At 42.8% G+C, this 17,071-nt stretch overlaps 1 protein-coding gene across 1 annotated transcript in view; it reads left to right on the forward strand.

Moving 5' to 3' along the window:
* The first annotated feature begins 14,496 nt into the window (after positions 1–14,496).
* The window catches only part of LOC146785604 (uncharacterized), a 233,650-nt gene continuing 231,075 nt past the window's right edge, over positions 14,497–17,071 (forward strand). Inside the window, exon 1 of the mRNA XM_085633088.1 lies at positions 14,497–14,626. The gene's annotated coding sequence lies outside the window, so the exon portion shown is untranslated. The remainder of the gene's footprint in view (positions 14,627–17,071) is intronic.

Below are 17,071 nucleotides of genomic sequence, written 5' to 3' on the forward strand. Positions count from 1 at the left end.
AGAGAACAAGTGGTAGACTCAATATGCGTCTCAGGGGAGTCACTGTATGCTGTTGCTGTGGGGCCTCCATCTTACCTTGTGCCATTTCAACATTACTGATGTGGGCAATACTAGCGCAGTGCTGGGGTCATAGCTGCTTTGCGTAAACTCTCTTCTTCATCATCACCTTCACCTTCTGCCATGATCGTAGCAGATTCCCTGCTTTCCTCACCTTCACCAAAAACACCTGCAGCAATTTTTTTAAGGTGCGCCTCCCAATGGATCGCGTGATATTTTTTCAAATGGGTTGGTTGGTCTCCAGTAATATAGTGTGTACCAGGCATACATTGTCGAACACTCACAAGGCAAATGGAAAATATGGCAATGTTAGCCTCCTGCTTGCTAGTAAATAAGTCCCAAACTGGGGAGGCCCACTTCTTCATTGGGCTACTGGTTCCACTGCCAATGCCTGAAGAAGTGGAGGAAGGTGGGCATGTTGACAATTGCCTCTCTGCAGTGAGTACTTCTATGGTAGTTATGGATACAGGTTGCAGGAGCCTTGCAAATATAGGAGCTGGTGGTGGTGCTATCAGTGCCATATCCCTCAGAGCAGGTTAAGGAGGGGTAATGTCAGTCTCCTCTGGGGCTGAGGTAGTATCGATGGTGATGACTGGCTTGTCATCCTCCTCTTCTTCATCCATAACTCTAAGGCTTTCAGGAACTTTCCTTTTCACTTGCCTTTCCTGGTGTGTCTTGGACTAAGGCTGGCTCCAATCCACGTCCAGATGAACAGATGGGGGAATTGGAGAAGATGGTGGAGTACCCTTCATTTTTCTGCTGGAGATCTGCAAGCCAATGGATCTTCTGAAAGAGAGGGTTCTACTTGTTCAGCAGGAAGCTCAATCTCCTGTTCTTCTCATACTTTGAAAAGATATACGATAGCTGGCTGCAGCTGTTGTTGTCAACTTAGCTGTGTTTCCTGCATGTATTGGGTACATCACTGCTTGTCAGTGTTGCAATGATTGCAGTGGCTGCCTCTATGCCAGACATGGGCTTGGGCCTAGTTTGCGGGGGACCGATGATGTGCGAGTGCTGCTTCCAACTTGCTCCCAAGAGACTGGTACGGCAGGCACACAACGTTGCCAGAAAAAGGTTTGGGCGGACATACCAGTAGTGGTCAAGCGTCAAGTGTACAGGACATCTGTCTGGCAGTACTGTGGGTGATCTTCTCCTGTGCACCTAAAAGCAAACAAGCAAGAAAAACATTAGTGAAACATGGCGTTACAGTTTGAATTGGTACAGACAAGGCAATATAATTTAGGGTGATTACTTAAGTTATAAATAAATAATTAACAATACAGTGTATCCATTCCAAAGTCAAGCCAATCCAATATAACATAATATTTCATTTACAATCAGAAAGGATAATTGACAGCAACAGACAGATTTAACTGCTTTTGATGGAGACGGAAATGGAATAATCCTTAGAAAATGAATGCTGTTGAGCCCCTGTGTGCTTATGGCAGGCATGGGGTTAATGGATGATGGTAAAATGTACAAAATAAAATGAAAATAAATGGAAAAAAGAACACAAAATCTTAAAAAAGAAAACAAAATCTTAAAAATGAAAACAAATTGAAAAAATTGAATTTTTGTGTGAAAAAACTCAATTAACAAAAGAATATACAAATAAAAAAGATTTCTGATGTACTAGAAGACTATGAGAAACCCATTTGGACTTGGGAGGCAAGGAGGTGCAGGTGAAAAATGCAAAAAAAGTATCATATAAAACACTGTTCATAATCATAATATACATTACAGTTACTATGAGCGACTAGGCCTTTATCATATTATTAAACTGATATAAGGAAAAAGTTCAAAAAACAAAAACGTTCACACAAACAAAAAGGCTTAGGCCTCGCCTATCAATCTCCGTAGAAAATGGCTTTGAGAACTGGAAAAAGGGTGGCTGCACAAAATGACTACTGGCCACATGGTCAACCAACAAAGAACACTTACAGGCCTATAGCAAAAAGCACACTGGCTGGCTACACAAAATGGCCAATGGCCACATGGTCAAAACAACAACAACCAGCGAGGAGGTATGGTCACAACAAAGAAGGCATGCAGGCCTATTGCAAAAGCACACTGGATGTCCACACAAAATGGCCTCCGGCCACATGGTTAAACAATGGCACCAAGCAAGGAGGCATAGTCACAAAAAAGAACACTTTCATGCCTATGACAAAAGCACACTAGCTTGCTACATAAAATGGCCTCTGGTCACATGGTCAGACAACAACAGCAAGCATGGAGGCATGACCACAACAAAGAAGGCAGGCAGGCCTGTGGCTGAAATCACACTAGCTGGCTATACAAAATGGCCACTGGCCACATGGTTAAACAATAACACCAAGCACAGAGGAATGTTCACAACAAAGAACACATGCAGGCTTATGGTAAAAGCACACTGGCGTTCTACACAAAACAGCCACCGGCCACATGGTCAAACAACCAGTGAGGAGGCATGGCCACACACAGAACACATGGAAGCTTATGGCAAAAGCACTCTGGATGGCTATACAACATTGCAACAGGCCACATAGCCATACAACTACAGCAAGCAAAGAGGCATGGCCACAACAAAGAACGCATAGAGGCCTATGGCAAAAGCACACTGGCTAACTGCACAAAATGGCCACAGCCCACATGGCAAACAACACCAACAACCAGCAATGAGGCCCGCCCACAACAAATAACACATGCATGGCCTATTGCAAAATCACACTGGCTGATTATAAAAAATGGCCACTGGTTACATGGTCAAACAGCAAGTAAGGAGGCATGGCCACAACAAAGAACAGATGCAGGCATATGGCAAACGCACACTGGCTGGCTACCCAAAATGGCACCAGACACATGGTCAAACAACAACAGCAAGCAAGGAGGCATGTCTTCAATGAAGAAGACATGCAGGCCTATGGAAAAAGGCACACTGGCTTACTACACAGAATGGCTACTGACCACATGGTCAAATATCAACAACTAGCAAGGAGGCATGTCCACAACAAGGAAAGCCATCAGGCCTATAGCAAAAGCACACTGACTGGCTACACAAAATGACCACCGGCCTCATGGTCAAATAACAACATCAAGCAAGGAGGCATGGACAAAAAAGAACACATGCAGGCCTATGGCAAAAAGCACACTGTCTGGCTACACAAAATGACCACCAGCCACATGGTCAAACAACAAGCAAGGAGGCATGGAAAACAAAGGTCACATGCAGGCCTATGGCCGCTGACTATACAAAATGGCCCCTGGCCACATGGCATGGGGAGCAAAGACACACTGTGGCCTATTGCAAACACACTCACACACTGGCCAGACAAATGAGGCATGGTAACACTCAATAAAACAATATGAATTCAGCAATGCCAAAAACAAAAATTTACTGAGCTATAAGTTTTACAACAACATACATCCTCCAAAGGCATCAAATATATATTACCCCACCTATACATTTTTTGCATAAAAAGCATGAAATACCACAAAACAACTATTTTAAATTTAATCTAATGCCACCCCTGGCCTAAATGATGTTTCAATTCAACAGACACCACAGAAACAGTTGTTTCATGCACCCATTGATAGTACTGGACTGGCTGGCTGGGTGGCCCATTGGCAGACTAGGCCACAGAGTAAAATACATTAATATTGCAAATTTATTTAAAAACATGAAGAAAATGTACTGAACGGTGGGATATTTTTACTTTGCAAAAGAAGAACAATTAAGGGCTAAAGAATAACGAGGCCCCTACTGAAACTGCAGGCCACCCACAACCATCAATTAAAGTACATTTAAATCTTGGTGCATGCCCTCTATCAAACAAACAATGCCCTCAGACAACAGTTTTTGAACTTCCTTGTGATATCACAGAACAAAGTCCTTAAATTCAATGATATATATGCAGCACCTTCAAGGTCCAAATCCAAATGAAACGTGACCTGGAGATGGACAAACCAAAAAAGGTGTCTGCTGGATAGTAACAGGAAGTTGGAGACTCAGGGGCACTTCCTCAGTGTTGGAAAAAAAAAGTAAAATAAAAAAATTCTTCTTGTACTAAAAACACAACTTGAACGGTCCATTGGAGAAGAATGTTAACACAAAAATACCTTTTTTTAGTAGATTTAACTGCTTCTCAAGAAGAAAATCAGCTTGAGGTGCAACTGTGGTTGCTTGCGCTCCTTCACACTCGCTAACTTCACAGAAAAGGTGGCAGAATTCACCAGTGTGGCTTGCAAATCCTGCAAGCCCTGGGTGTTTACGAGTGCCCAGCAAGTCATGTCACACTTGCCAGTGCATGCAAGCACATAACTTGAGAGCACCAACTGAAAAATAAATCGGTCATGAGGTGGAAACCAAAATTTATCAGGAACTCCATGTTCTCTGTGTAGCACGGAGTTCCCGAATTCTGCAAACTCCGTGAGCGGAGCAGAATTTTACACAAAGGCCTATATTATTCCTGTGTGAATTTATTTAGCAACACAAAGTGCCAGAGTCAAAATATTAAAAAACATGACCATGGTGACCTCAGCTTCTCGTGAACTGATTGAGCACATGTCTAAATAGCTTAGCCCCGGAAAAGGCATTCAGGAACAAAATGAAAGGCCCAGTCCCATGTAATTCACAGACCACCACAGAGTACCATTCCAGATGTAAACATCTTTAACGTAAATTGCAGAAAGCCTATAATGCGGATGACCTACTTCTATACAGAAGGTCCCTGAAAGCATACCATGCTCAAATTAAAATTGCAAAAAAGTTTTAGTTTACGGCTCAGATAGAGTAAGCCCAATATAATCAAAAAGCTATCTCCAAAATCACCAAACGGTTCCTGCAACCGACAGTACTGACCAAGGATATCCCCCCTCTCAACTCCTATGCATTGAGATATCTGCATTCTTCGAGGGGAAAATACAGACCATTAAACAGGAGTTTAGTGCAACTCCTCCCTCGGAAATTGCTTTGTCAGAACACACTCCCCGGAAAGGAACATCAATGATAACATTTCCGACAGTCAGCCTACTACAGTCTCGTAAAGCTATTTTAGCCTGCAAATCAGGTTCCCCCATGACTCCCTGCCCCCCCCAGTTTGCCACATACAGTTGTTGATTGTCTAAATCCTTTTATAAATACAACGTACACTGCTCACTAGACATCGCCACAGTTCCACTGGTCTGGAAACTAGCGGTGGTTAAAGTGCTGCAGAAATATCAACCTGCTCACCCCTCTACCCTTTCTAATCTTTGTCCAATGTCTTTGCTTCCTGTTCTAAGCAAAATCACAGAAAAGTTGGTCAATGACCAGATAATAGCATTTCTGGAGGAAGCTAATATCCTCCATCCCTGACAGTCCGGCTTCCGTCCAAGACACTCAACGGAGTTAGCCCTGCTGGAAGTTGCAGACACATTGAAACAAACACTTGCTGCAGTAAAAAATTCAGTACTGATTTTACAAGAGCTATCAGCTTCTTTTGATACCATCTCTCATGACATCTTTTTGCAATGACTTAAGGACTGCAGACAGTTGGTGATGCTTAAAACCTGTCGGTCCACAGTAAAGTCTGTCACATCAGGAGTACCCCAAGATTCTATGCTCCGCCCTGCATTATTTCACATCTACATGGCTTCTTTGACCTCGCTGATAATGTCTTTTGGTACTGAAACCGCATCGATTACTGACAAGACTCAGCTAGTTTTGTCATTGGAGAAAGACTCTATTAGTTCTGAGATCAATTTTAAGAACTGTTTACTTAAAGTCATTCCTTGAATACACACTAATCATCTAAAGTGCAACACTGGCAAAACAGAAATAATGCTTCTTGGAAAGTCGAATGCCTTCGATCTTCTTTTACGGTGGCATAATGAAATCCCTCCACCACCTCCCCCGGTCAGCATCATGAAGAACCTAGGTGTAAAATGTTATGCCCTTCTGTCTTTTCACTAACAACTTATGGCAAGAGCTGGAACTTGTTTCAGCCTCATAAAATCCTTGGAAAATGTTTAAGAATATCTTCTGCTATCGGCCAGAAAATCTGCATCATCGGCCCTGATAACCTCCAGTCTGGACTATTGTAATAGTCTATATGTGGGTGCCTCTAAACAAATCTTACAGAAACTTCAGGTGGTACAACACGTGGCGCCCAGACTACTACTAAAACTCCCTCATCACTCCTCCGAATCAGCAGCTTTGAAAATACTTCTTTGGCTACCAATCCACAAAAGGGTCCTTTTCCAAATCCTTTTACTTATCTTTAGAGCCTTCAGAGGACCTTTGACCAAAATACTTAATATATAGAATCACCTACCATAGGACGACACGCCCTCTTAAGTCCTCACAAGCCAACCTGCTCAAATCTCACAAGCACTGGTTAAGAACCCTAGGAGGAAAATCTTTACGGGTCCTGGGCACTAGGGTCTGGAACCAGAAAGGATTTTTAAACAGAAGCTCAAGACCTGGCTTTATAGCCTCCTCGATGCCTTGTGCTACTCACTTATTCTCTGACTCATAGTTTTACCCCAAGAATGATCAAGTTAGACATGGGTCAGACTGCAACATTCATTTCTCTCCGCTTAGCGCCAGGATGCTCCTCCATGAGTGGCAGTTGCGCTTTAGAAATGCAGTACTCATATTCATACTCATACTTAGACAGCCTTTTGGAAGCAATGTATGATCAGTCATGACTGAGCTCCTCTGTGCCAACATATGATGCAACTGCATGTAAAATATGTGTATTTTTTTACAATCCAATCCAGGCAATAATTATATTGACCTTCTGATCTAAATTGCTCTTTATGCATGGCACCACTGTGGCATGCAGATAACATGGACATGACAGGCTGCTTGAAACAATAGCTATGACAGTCAAATTTGTAATCCACAGATGAAGGTGCACGGTTGTTATATGCATTGACTTACTGATGTACTGCTACTTATGGAACTCAAGCTGAGTATGAAGTTAAAGTCAAACTGATCTTAGAACCATCCTGTGAAGTGGGCTGGTAGGGACTGGCGTATGTGATTTGGAATACACTCCAGCACATCCCATGACTTCAACATTACCCAGTGTTGGCAGTCCTCCCAGCACTTCCTGCACTCTGTGCTCGTCATGTGCAAACACCCACTGAACTGCAGAACCCTGCAGTGTTACCTCAGATTTCTTTTGGACTCACCCAAGTGTGTATGCCCTTCTGTACCTCTCTTCTGGCACTGTGGTTGGACATCATAAGGTGTGAGGCGATGAGATGGGAAGTCACACACCACATCACCTGAAAAAAAACAAGTAATATTTATTTTGAATTTTTTTTACTGTGAGGTTTGCTGTTGCTGTGCATGTAGTCAATGCTACTTTAAGGGGTGTATTATGATAAGGGAACGCTTTGAGTAAATCTCTTTTGGAGGCAATCATCAGATATATTCAGTTATTACTTATTAGCGACATGTCACGAAATATCCTAGCAACCAACTGGCATACAATATTGTGTTAGAAAATGTTGTGTCTGCGACCAGAAAAGGGGCAGAATACACATTGGTGAAGCAGCCTCAGGCTTCACAGCCAATTTGCATAGTGGAAAGTGCCTCTAGGAAATGGTACGAAAATGCTGTTCACTGTGCTGGAGTGGCTGAATTATCACCCTGTATAGTATCTTTCCCCTCTTCAAGTAGTCATTCAAAGGCAACAAATACATTCATTGACAGGTTGAAAGAAATGTGTTTTGCTCTGTGGTCAGACTGAACATGGTTGGTTGACGTGCTACAAAGTGTCATCTGATAATGGGTGTGGTAGGATCATGACTGTAAAGTCCCCTATCACCTTGCATTGGCACTTTTGTGAATGGGAATGTATCCTTGTGTCTACATGTGTTCTGTTCTCAGTGTGAAGTGTATATTTCTGTCCAATGTTTACTGATGTGTGCGTGTGTTTATGTGTCTAGTAATTTTTCATACCATAATACCGCAAGATCATATGACCATAGTCGAAGACGAATTTAAGCATTGTTTAACATCAGAAGTCCATTGGATGGATACCAATTCTCTGGGGCTAAAGGAGGACAAGACGGAGGTCTTTGTGTTCAGTAACCATTCCCTTTGGCCACCAGCATGCGGTAACTTTGGTTTTATTTTGGTCAACACCTTTTCATTTGTCACATATCAACAAACTCACACCAACCCGTTCCAGGATAATGAAAGGTCTCAAAAACTTAGTTTCCTTTGTGCCAAATTCATTTTTGAAAACTTTGGAACAGAAATTGATTAAAAGTCGATGTAACTACTGTAGTATCTTGTTTCTTCTCTCTTTTGTTATGCAGCAAATCGAACTGATTCAGAATATGTCAGCAAGACTTAATCTAGGTCTTCCTGGATCAGCCAGTTTCTCTGATCGCCTGATTAAACTGCACTAACTCCCACTTTTAAAGTGCTGTATTTTCAAAGCTCTCTGCTACTGCCACAAATTGGTGGGGCAGGTCTGCACGGGCAGGACAAGCTTCTGCAATTATTACGGCTCAGACTTTGGATAGATTTGCTGTTTGTAATTCAACCACAACCTTTTTTGGGGAGCTTTGAAAGCGTACCTTTTCCAACTCGAGATTGGTTTCGAAGTCCTTTGCTTTGATTAGCGTCAGAACACTCTTGGATATAAGTGTGCTTCACAAAATGTAAACTCAAACTCATATTTCCACTTCAGTAGGTGTGAAGATGCAATGGATGCACAGTGTTTGGTTTCTGTTTATATTTATCTTTCCATATTTGTCGCTTTCTGCTGGTAGTGTTATTCCTAAGTCCTTTATTTTCCATGTCATTCAATTGCAGTACCTGTGAGTGGCCATGTGTGGTGTGTGATATACTCCAAGCCTTGACTGAATAAGATTTCAGCCTGTTTTGGCAGTAATACCATTGGCATAGATGTGGGTGTAACTTGGTGAGTAGCGATTGACCTACCATTTTGTAGCTGTGTTTTTGTATTTGCATGTCCTTCCCCTACCTCTCCTTGCTTTTACCTTTCCTCCTCCCTCTTTTTAGTAAGTATTTGAAAATGACCAGCTATTCCACTTGCCACTTCTATATTTACACCCAAAACATATTTATAATTTTGCACAGTTGTCCACAATGCTGGTGGGAAACTGTACATAGGAAATATGAAAGGCATGGGTGGAATTTAAGCCTGTCTCTTGATGAATTACATTTGTGAATATATGAATTAGTACCACTGAAGTACTGCTCTATGTACTTATATAAACATTGGTGAATATGCCCTGTGTTCTGCAAATCACTACAGGTGACAACAGCAATCATTTAATTCCATGGTTTCTCATTGCATTCTGCATATTGCTCCTTTTTTGTGAAATTACATTTTGTATTGTATTGTATTGTATATAGCATTTATAAAGTGCAACTAAGACCCTACGGGTTCCCAGGCGCTATAGAACGTGACGCAAGCAATCATAAAACCGGGAGGGTAAAACCCGAGTAGACAGCACTCAGAGACAGAGGATCAGTTTCTGGGGAACAGCCACATTTTGATCCTTTTTCCTAAACAAAGACTGAGTGTTACATTGTCTAATTTCAAGTGGTAGTTCATTCCATAGCTTTGCAGCAGCAGTGCTAAAAACCCTCCCTCCCATTCTAACCTTATTGAACTTTGAGACCTTCGCCAGACAAGCAGAAGAGGAACGGAGGCTCCGAGTGGGAGAGTACAAAACCAATTTGTTCTGTAAACATGCAAGGCCCTAAACACTATGCATAAGGACTTAAAATGTATTCTTTGCACCACTGGGAGCCAGTGTAGCTCCGCTAAACACAATGATGCAGAAGAGTCTCATGGTCTGAACAGAACTAATTTGGCCACCATATTTTGGACACGTTGCAATCGCTGACTCAGGTGGTTTGGAGACTCCAACAGTAGGGCGTTACAATAATCAAGTCTGCTTAAAATAATGCCTTGTACTATTGGGGCTCTGGCCGAGTTTGGAAGCAACGGGTGGATCTTTCTCAGTGCTCTGATCAGATCAAAGCAGCACCCCACCGTTTTATTCACTTGCGTCTCCAGTGACATGTTGGCGCAGAACATAACTCCAAAATTGCGCTCCGTCTTGGTCGGGACTAAGGGAGTGGAAGTTATAAGGGGCCAAAAATTGTGAGGAAGGGGCAGAGGAACCTTCCCAACTGTACAGTGTAGAATTTCCGTTTTATCCGAGTTGAATTGTAGAGAGTTATTACGAAGCCACTGCGCAGTATCATGCATACAGGCATGGAAGTCCTCCAATGCATTAGATTGGGTTCCATACAAGGACAGGATAATCTGGGTGTCATCAGCATAGTTCACCAATTTTACATTGTGAGCCCGAATTATGTTGATCAATGAGCTCAAATAAATGTTTAACAAAATTGGGCTGATGGCAGACCCTTGAGGGACACCATGCCAGATGTTGGAAAAGGCAGATTGAAACGCTGGAAGAGCCGCTGCCTGACACCTGCTGGTAAGATAAGATCGAAACCAATCCAGGGCAGTGCCCACTATTCCTACCTCCTCTAGATGGGTCAGCAAGATGCCATGATTAACCGTGTCGAAAGCGGCAGACAGGCGGATGAACAGAATAAGTATAGATGATTGTCCCCTGCCTGCCAATAGATGAAGATCGTCCATCACGGTCACCAGAGCAGTCTCTGTTCCATGTTCCGGGCGGAAGCCAAATTGTACATCCGCCAGCTTATTATTAAGTTCCAGGAACTGTGACAGAGATTTGCTGACCAGTCGTTCGAGGATCTTCACTGGGTAGGGTAAGAGAGAAATGGGCCGATAGCTACCCGGACTGGTGGGGTCAAGAGTGGCCTTCTTCAGGAGTGACGTAACCACGGCCTGTTTCCAGCCAGATGTTACAACTCCACTGGATAGTGATTGATTACAAATCAGCCGGAGTCCGTGAAAAAGTTCTGAAGTAGATTCCTTCCAGATTTTATGTGGAAGGTGATCCAGTACGGAGCCGGAGGAGACACCCAAGGCAATCCTGCCAAATTCCTCCTCCAGAGGAAGCTCAAAGTGATCCAGGAGACTCAGAATGGCAGTCCCTTCATCAGTCGGTCTTCCTACACAAGATACCCTTCCTGCAACATTGGACAAGGCTACAGCTTCACTGGTCATGTCTTCTTCCCCCACTGGCGGATTTGTTTTAAGACCATTAATGATAGTGCTAATTTTTTCTTCGAAAAAGATCGCTAAACTGTCACAAAGATCTTGAGGTGGCTGAGTCTTGTTTTGAGAACACTTCGGATTGATGATGTCATCAACTAGTTTAAAAATACTTTTAGATTTAGTTGACGAATTCATAATGGGCTCTGCAAAATATTCTGCTTTGGTGGAGAAGATTTATTTTTTCATTCTGCTTGTTTGCACTTCATTTTCAGGGTTTTCAATTTATCATTAAACCACCTGGCAGAAGGTCTACCACTTTTCTTACCGTCTGTCAGAGGGAAAATTTGACTGTTATATAGTGATTTGATTACAGAAATCTGCATAATTCTCCTCTGCTGACCTAGATGCATCAAAATCCCCTTCAATAGCAAACGTTGGGGAGCATGTTGCCTTTCCCAGTAGCCCCTTCCAATCCCTACTCAACAAGCTTTTGCCCAGCATTTAGTATCAATGATTTTAATCAACACAAATTGTGGTGAATAAACAGTGTTTAATTGATATGCTGACAAACCACACCTTGTCAAGTCTGGAAGAGATAAAATATCGGCAACTTACAATAAATGTGAGACTATGGCCTTCCTGAGCTCAAAATAAACTAAAGGATGGTGTAGCGGAAAATGTGCTTGAACATTGCTGTTTGTTTTGGGGGGTTTTTCTGCAGGACTTTTTTTCGTTTTTCACAGCTAGAAATTACATGTAATGAACAATAAGAACAATTCTTATTAATTGCAAACAGAAGGCCCCTGAGGAGAATAAGAGAGAGAGAAAACCAGGGGAAGCGATCAAAAGTAAAAAAAGGAACCCTCACATCTCCCTAGCCAATATAATAGGTTACAACTCCTGAGATTTATAAAGATAAAATGAATTAAGAGAAGCCACAGACCTACAAATAACAAAAACGTTTCTGTTTATTATATTTTTGTTTTGATATTGCTTATTTTAACGCTAATATAGCATACCAAGAATCACTTAAGACACAAGACATGAGACTAATTATATAGCTAAATATTTCAAAATTCAATTACATAACATAATATATATAACGCGTGACGCACCGGCAGCGCAATGGCCTTGTAAATGAAGCCCGAAGAGTGGTATGAGAGGTTACTGGATTCTGAGAGCAAATATTGACTCATTTCAAAATTGAGGCAGGGGTGCTGTAAAGCAGATTGAGAGATTGATGTTGTTCCAGAGTATGGGCGCATAGATGGAGAAGACCTGTGTTGTTTTTTCTTTTTTTTTGCACATCTTTGTCTCCAGTCTGATGTGTTCTGAATGTGGTTATGCTGGGGGCCTTTGAATATGGTGAGCTTGTCTATTCAATTGTCAGGGGTTCCAGATGTGATGGCCTTGTAATTCATGGAAATGGTTTTAAAAATAGTGGGAGACAGCTGGAGAAGCAGTTAGAACTCCATCAGTATGGGAGTAATGTGGCCATATTTTTTTGGACCCTGGATGAAATTTGCTGCAGCCTGTATTATTCCTCTAACGCTGGCAAGCATGGCTCTAGGAGGCCATGAAGCAGAGCACTGACACCGTTTAGGAGCTAGACTAAAAGAGCTTTGATAGCAGCTCTGAAGCCTCTTTCTAGGAGTCATTATTTCACTTTTTTCCCAGAGGGAGCTGTATGTATATGCATACCTAGGTATATTGTAATTAAAGACATGCATTATCTCTCCAGGATAGAGAAACCCTTGAATAGAGGTAATATGACTTTACCATTGGTAATTTGTAGCAGGATGTTAGAATCCTCTAAGATTCATTTGTTTTGTCCTACCCCTACCGCGGTGATATAATATTGCTACCCTTACACACATTCCCACACCACTTATTTTATACAAAACTCAACCTTTCTGTTTTATCAATGATTATCGGTTATAATTATGTGAAGATAAGGCACTCATTTTGATTTTGTGAACCTGAGAGTGCTCATAGCACCATTGGAATTGCAGGATTCTGCTACTGTAGCGTTTTCCACATCTTTATGGATTTGCATTACTTGACACATAACCCACAACATGATTCATCATTTGGACATTTCAACCAAAAATAGTTTCTAGTTCAATCAGATCAAAAGGTATACAAAAATGTGACACGTGATGCTGTTCAATGGCAGACTCTTTACCAAGGCAAAATATTCAACATTTGGCCGTGACTTAGAGTTTAGCAGACAGGTTACTCCATCACAAACGTGACGGATACCCCATCAATCCTATTATATGTGAATTGTATCAATTGTAATTCAGCTGATGGGATATCAGTCACATTTGTGATGGTGCACTTAACTTGCCTTTTCGTGTAATATATTTTAGTTAATCCTGCTGAATAATTTGGTTCCCCTATGATGCATAACTCTAGTGGTTCTGAGTATACCCTGTTATGCTACAACCTAACACAAGAAGGGTACTTGGAGAGTCTTGATCCATGGTAAAATGTTTTTATCTACAAACTGTATTAATACAAAAACAAGCAGTTATCCATTGCTTTCCATATGGCTTTCAAATCATTGCAGCATTTCCCAGAAAGCAATTTCTATCCGTTAGGCAGGACTTGAGCGAAACAATAACAAGCCAAACCGAGAAAATGGGAAATTCGCGTAATTTTTCTTCACGTGAAATTTCAGCAACATTTTTGGCAATTATGAAAAAAGCAAATCTGGTGTTTAGTGCTATATTTAATCACAAAATGTGTCTTAGCATCAATATTTGACTAGAGTATGCATTTAAGCAGCACACTGCCAACAGCTGCCCGCAGCAGTGGCCTGTGAAGCTGGCCTGCCAAGTATCACGCATCAGGTGTGACTCTACCGCATTTCAGTGTGGTGTTCCGCATCACTGCACTGAAATGCATTGTCACACATTTTTAATGCCAGTCTGAAACTGGATACGCGGCGGTGCCAGCGCTCGCCGCCGCTGGTGCCTGTGCATCTGTGCGCCGGCTCTGTTAATGCTCCCCACAGACTTGCCAGCAGCAGCTGGCTCAGTAAGTTAATAGTTAAAGATCTTATACAGTCTGCTCAGCTCTGGAGTCAGAGTGCTACAATGTTACAATGGCTACATTTAATTTCCTGCCCGCAGCGCCGCGCGGCTTTCAGACACCACTGTGACTCACACTCTCAGAGGGGGTGGCTGCCCTCATCAGTGGTTGCTACTGGCAGCTGTAGCACCCTGGGATGCCCCGGGTTTGGATGTGAGTGACCTCGTGCCTCGTCATCTTCTTGAGGAAGTGAGGTAAGAGTCAGGCAGGTCACGAGAAGCGGCAGGGGACTCAAGAGACGAGGAGTCCTGGTGGTGGTGCGCTGCTGTCTGCGCAATAAAAACCCACATTACCCCTGGCATCAAACATCGGTGAACACAGTCATGATTGGGCCAGACCGAGAGCACCATGAAGAGGTTAGTGCCCTACAATTGAACACAGCACTGGGGAAAAATGCAGACTTTAATGTGACACCCCTGAGACTATCAAGTACACCCAATCGAACCCCAGAGCAGCAGCGATGCACGAGTGCTCAAGAATCAAACACTGCACTGGGACACAATGCGGGAGGCGGCCAGCATCGAGTGACTTGACTAGTCACGTGACTCTTTCATGGCCGCCGCCGCGGATCATCAGAGTCATCGCCATCAACATTGTGGTGATCACCGTGGGCGCAAACTAAGGGCGGCCCGCCGGACGGGGGACGAGTCAGTCAGCAGCTGGGAGAACTTAGGACTGCATTATGCAGTGTGCTGTGCTGTGTGCGGCCGCGGGTCCTACGCCGCGGCCGCCGGCCCGACCGGGATGCAGAGACACACAGCAGTCTCTGTGAAGTTAATTAATAAAGTAAGTGTACTTTGGCCAACCCTGCACACCAGGCAGAGCGGTGATACAGGTGTAGTGCGGTTTATGTTGTCACACACAGCATCTCATACCAGGACGGAACTCACTCTCTGTGCAATATTCAGCACAGAAGAGCATCGGCCCGATGACATCCTAGCTTTCATCCTGGCAGTGAGTTACTGAGGCGGCACTACAGGTGAGTTGTGCTGTGAACTGGATAAGGACCGGTGGCGGATGATAGGCCAGTACGACCACCCCCTTTCCCAGTGATTATTACATCACTTTCTCCATTTTTGAAGATTCTGCAAAACCCAAGACTTGATAAACAGGATCTTATACAAATAGTCCCTATTAATTTTGAATGCTGCTTTTCTGCCTTTTACTACTTTATCTGTCACTGACCATCAAAGCAGCTCTGCAGCACATTTTAAACTGCTTTACTCGTGTGTTTCCTGTTTTAAATGTGCACTGATAACAGGAGAAAATGCTAGCTTTGGGCTTATTTTTGTGCTGGTACACTAAAATACTAGTCAGGCAGACAAAAAAACAGCCAGGTAGCAGATCAGCTGGTTCTTGTTGCTGTAACTGGGTTCAGAATGGCTTAAACTGACTAGGCTGCATGGATATGATGCTTGCATGCACCAGGCAGGGCTGACTGGATCATTCTGGGAAAGGGCCCCTAGATGGGACTGGTCAAGGCCAGGCTGGTACTGTTGAGGGTTGTATGACCTAGAATGGACTGGGCAGGGCCACACTGGTTCTGGCTGCTACTAATGAAGCTAGAATGGAATTCAGATGGCTGAGATGGCTCTGATGAAGGTAAGGGGGTTAGAGTGCATTGAGCAGGGGTGGATCTGTTCGAAGTGTGCAGGGTTCCAACACACTGGGCGGCCCTGGCTGTTTCTGATCCTAACAATGGACTTAGAATGCACTGAGTGGGTCAGCCTACTTCTGATTGGCTGTTAATGGTGTTAAAATGTACAATATTGTCAAGTTATTGCTACTCTAGCCCAAAAGGTGGTAATTTGTGACATTTAGCTCTCAAGATGGACTTCATTGCTTATTTCTACTGATGAGAAAGTGTCACATATTTTGTTGCGCATTGGGCAGTGGAATGTACACTAAACTATGGAAATCTCACACATAAGCAGTCTGAAAACTTGGCAGCTATGTACATACCGCTTACAGGATACCAGATTTCCTATATGGATAAAAGTTAACCTTCGCCCGGACTTGTTCACCTTGTATTGTGACTAGATTTTTCTCTTGATAAAGTGTCACTCATAGTCGTTGAAATGTCACTCATAATTACACTAAAATTAAGAAACTGTCACACATAGCAATTTCAAACCTTGGCAGCTATGGTGAAGGTAAGTGCGGTGGGGCGGGGGGGGGGGGGATGTCAACAGACATGACTAGGTCAAATTAAATAAATAAACAAACCCTATTCCATCGTCTGTCTACATCCTCCCCACACCAGCGTGCTTACCTGCACTGGCCGCTGCAGGCTGCCCGCATTTTTTTGTTCCTGTGCGTTCACTGTAAATTTTGACAGTGAATGGCACCATTCACAATACATTTTTTCTTTGAATGGCGCACAATTACACAGAGTAGGGTAATTGCGTAATTTAGGAAATTTCGCGTGACAAGCATCGTACAAAATTCGCGAAATTATACCAATAAAGACATCATTATTTAAATTTCCACAAGGCCTTTCACTGACATGCTCTCTTCGAAAATCGCAACCTCCTGATGTGCGTTAAGCTAGCTTGCAAAGAAAAAAAAAGTATATGTTGTATACATAATATTCATATTTCATTTGATACTTTAAAAATTACAACTTTTATGGACAGCAGATATATTTTGTCACATTTTAATGATTTCAGGTCGAAGACTGGCGTGAGCATTCTCTGTAGCAAGTGCATCATTATCTCACTTTTTGTCGTTAAATGGAACACCAAGATGTTTAACAGGAACGCTGAGGTTGATTCTGTAACCTTTCGGCCTGAACTATTCCT

The sequence above is a fragment of the Triturus cristatus genome, chromosome 11, assembly GCF_964204655.1.
Source record: "Triturus cristatus chromosome 11, aTriCri1.1, whole genome shotgun sequence".
Classification (NCBI taxonomy): domain Eukaryota; kingdom Metazoa; phylum Chordata; class Amphibia; order Caudata; family Salamandridae; genus Triturus; species Triturus cristatus.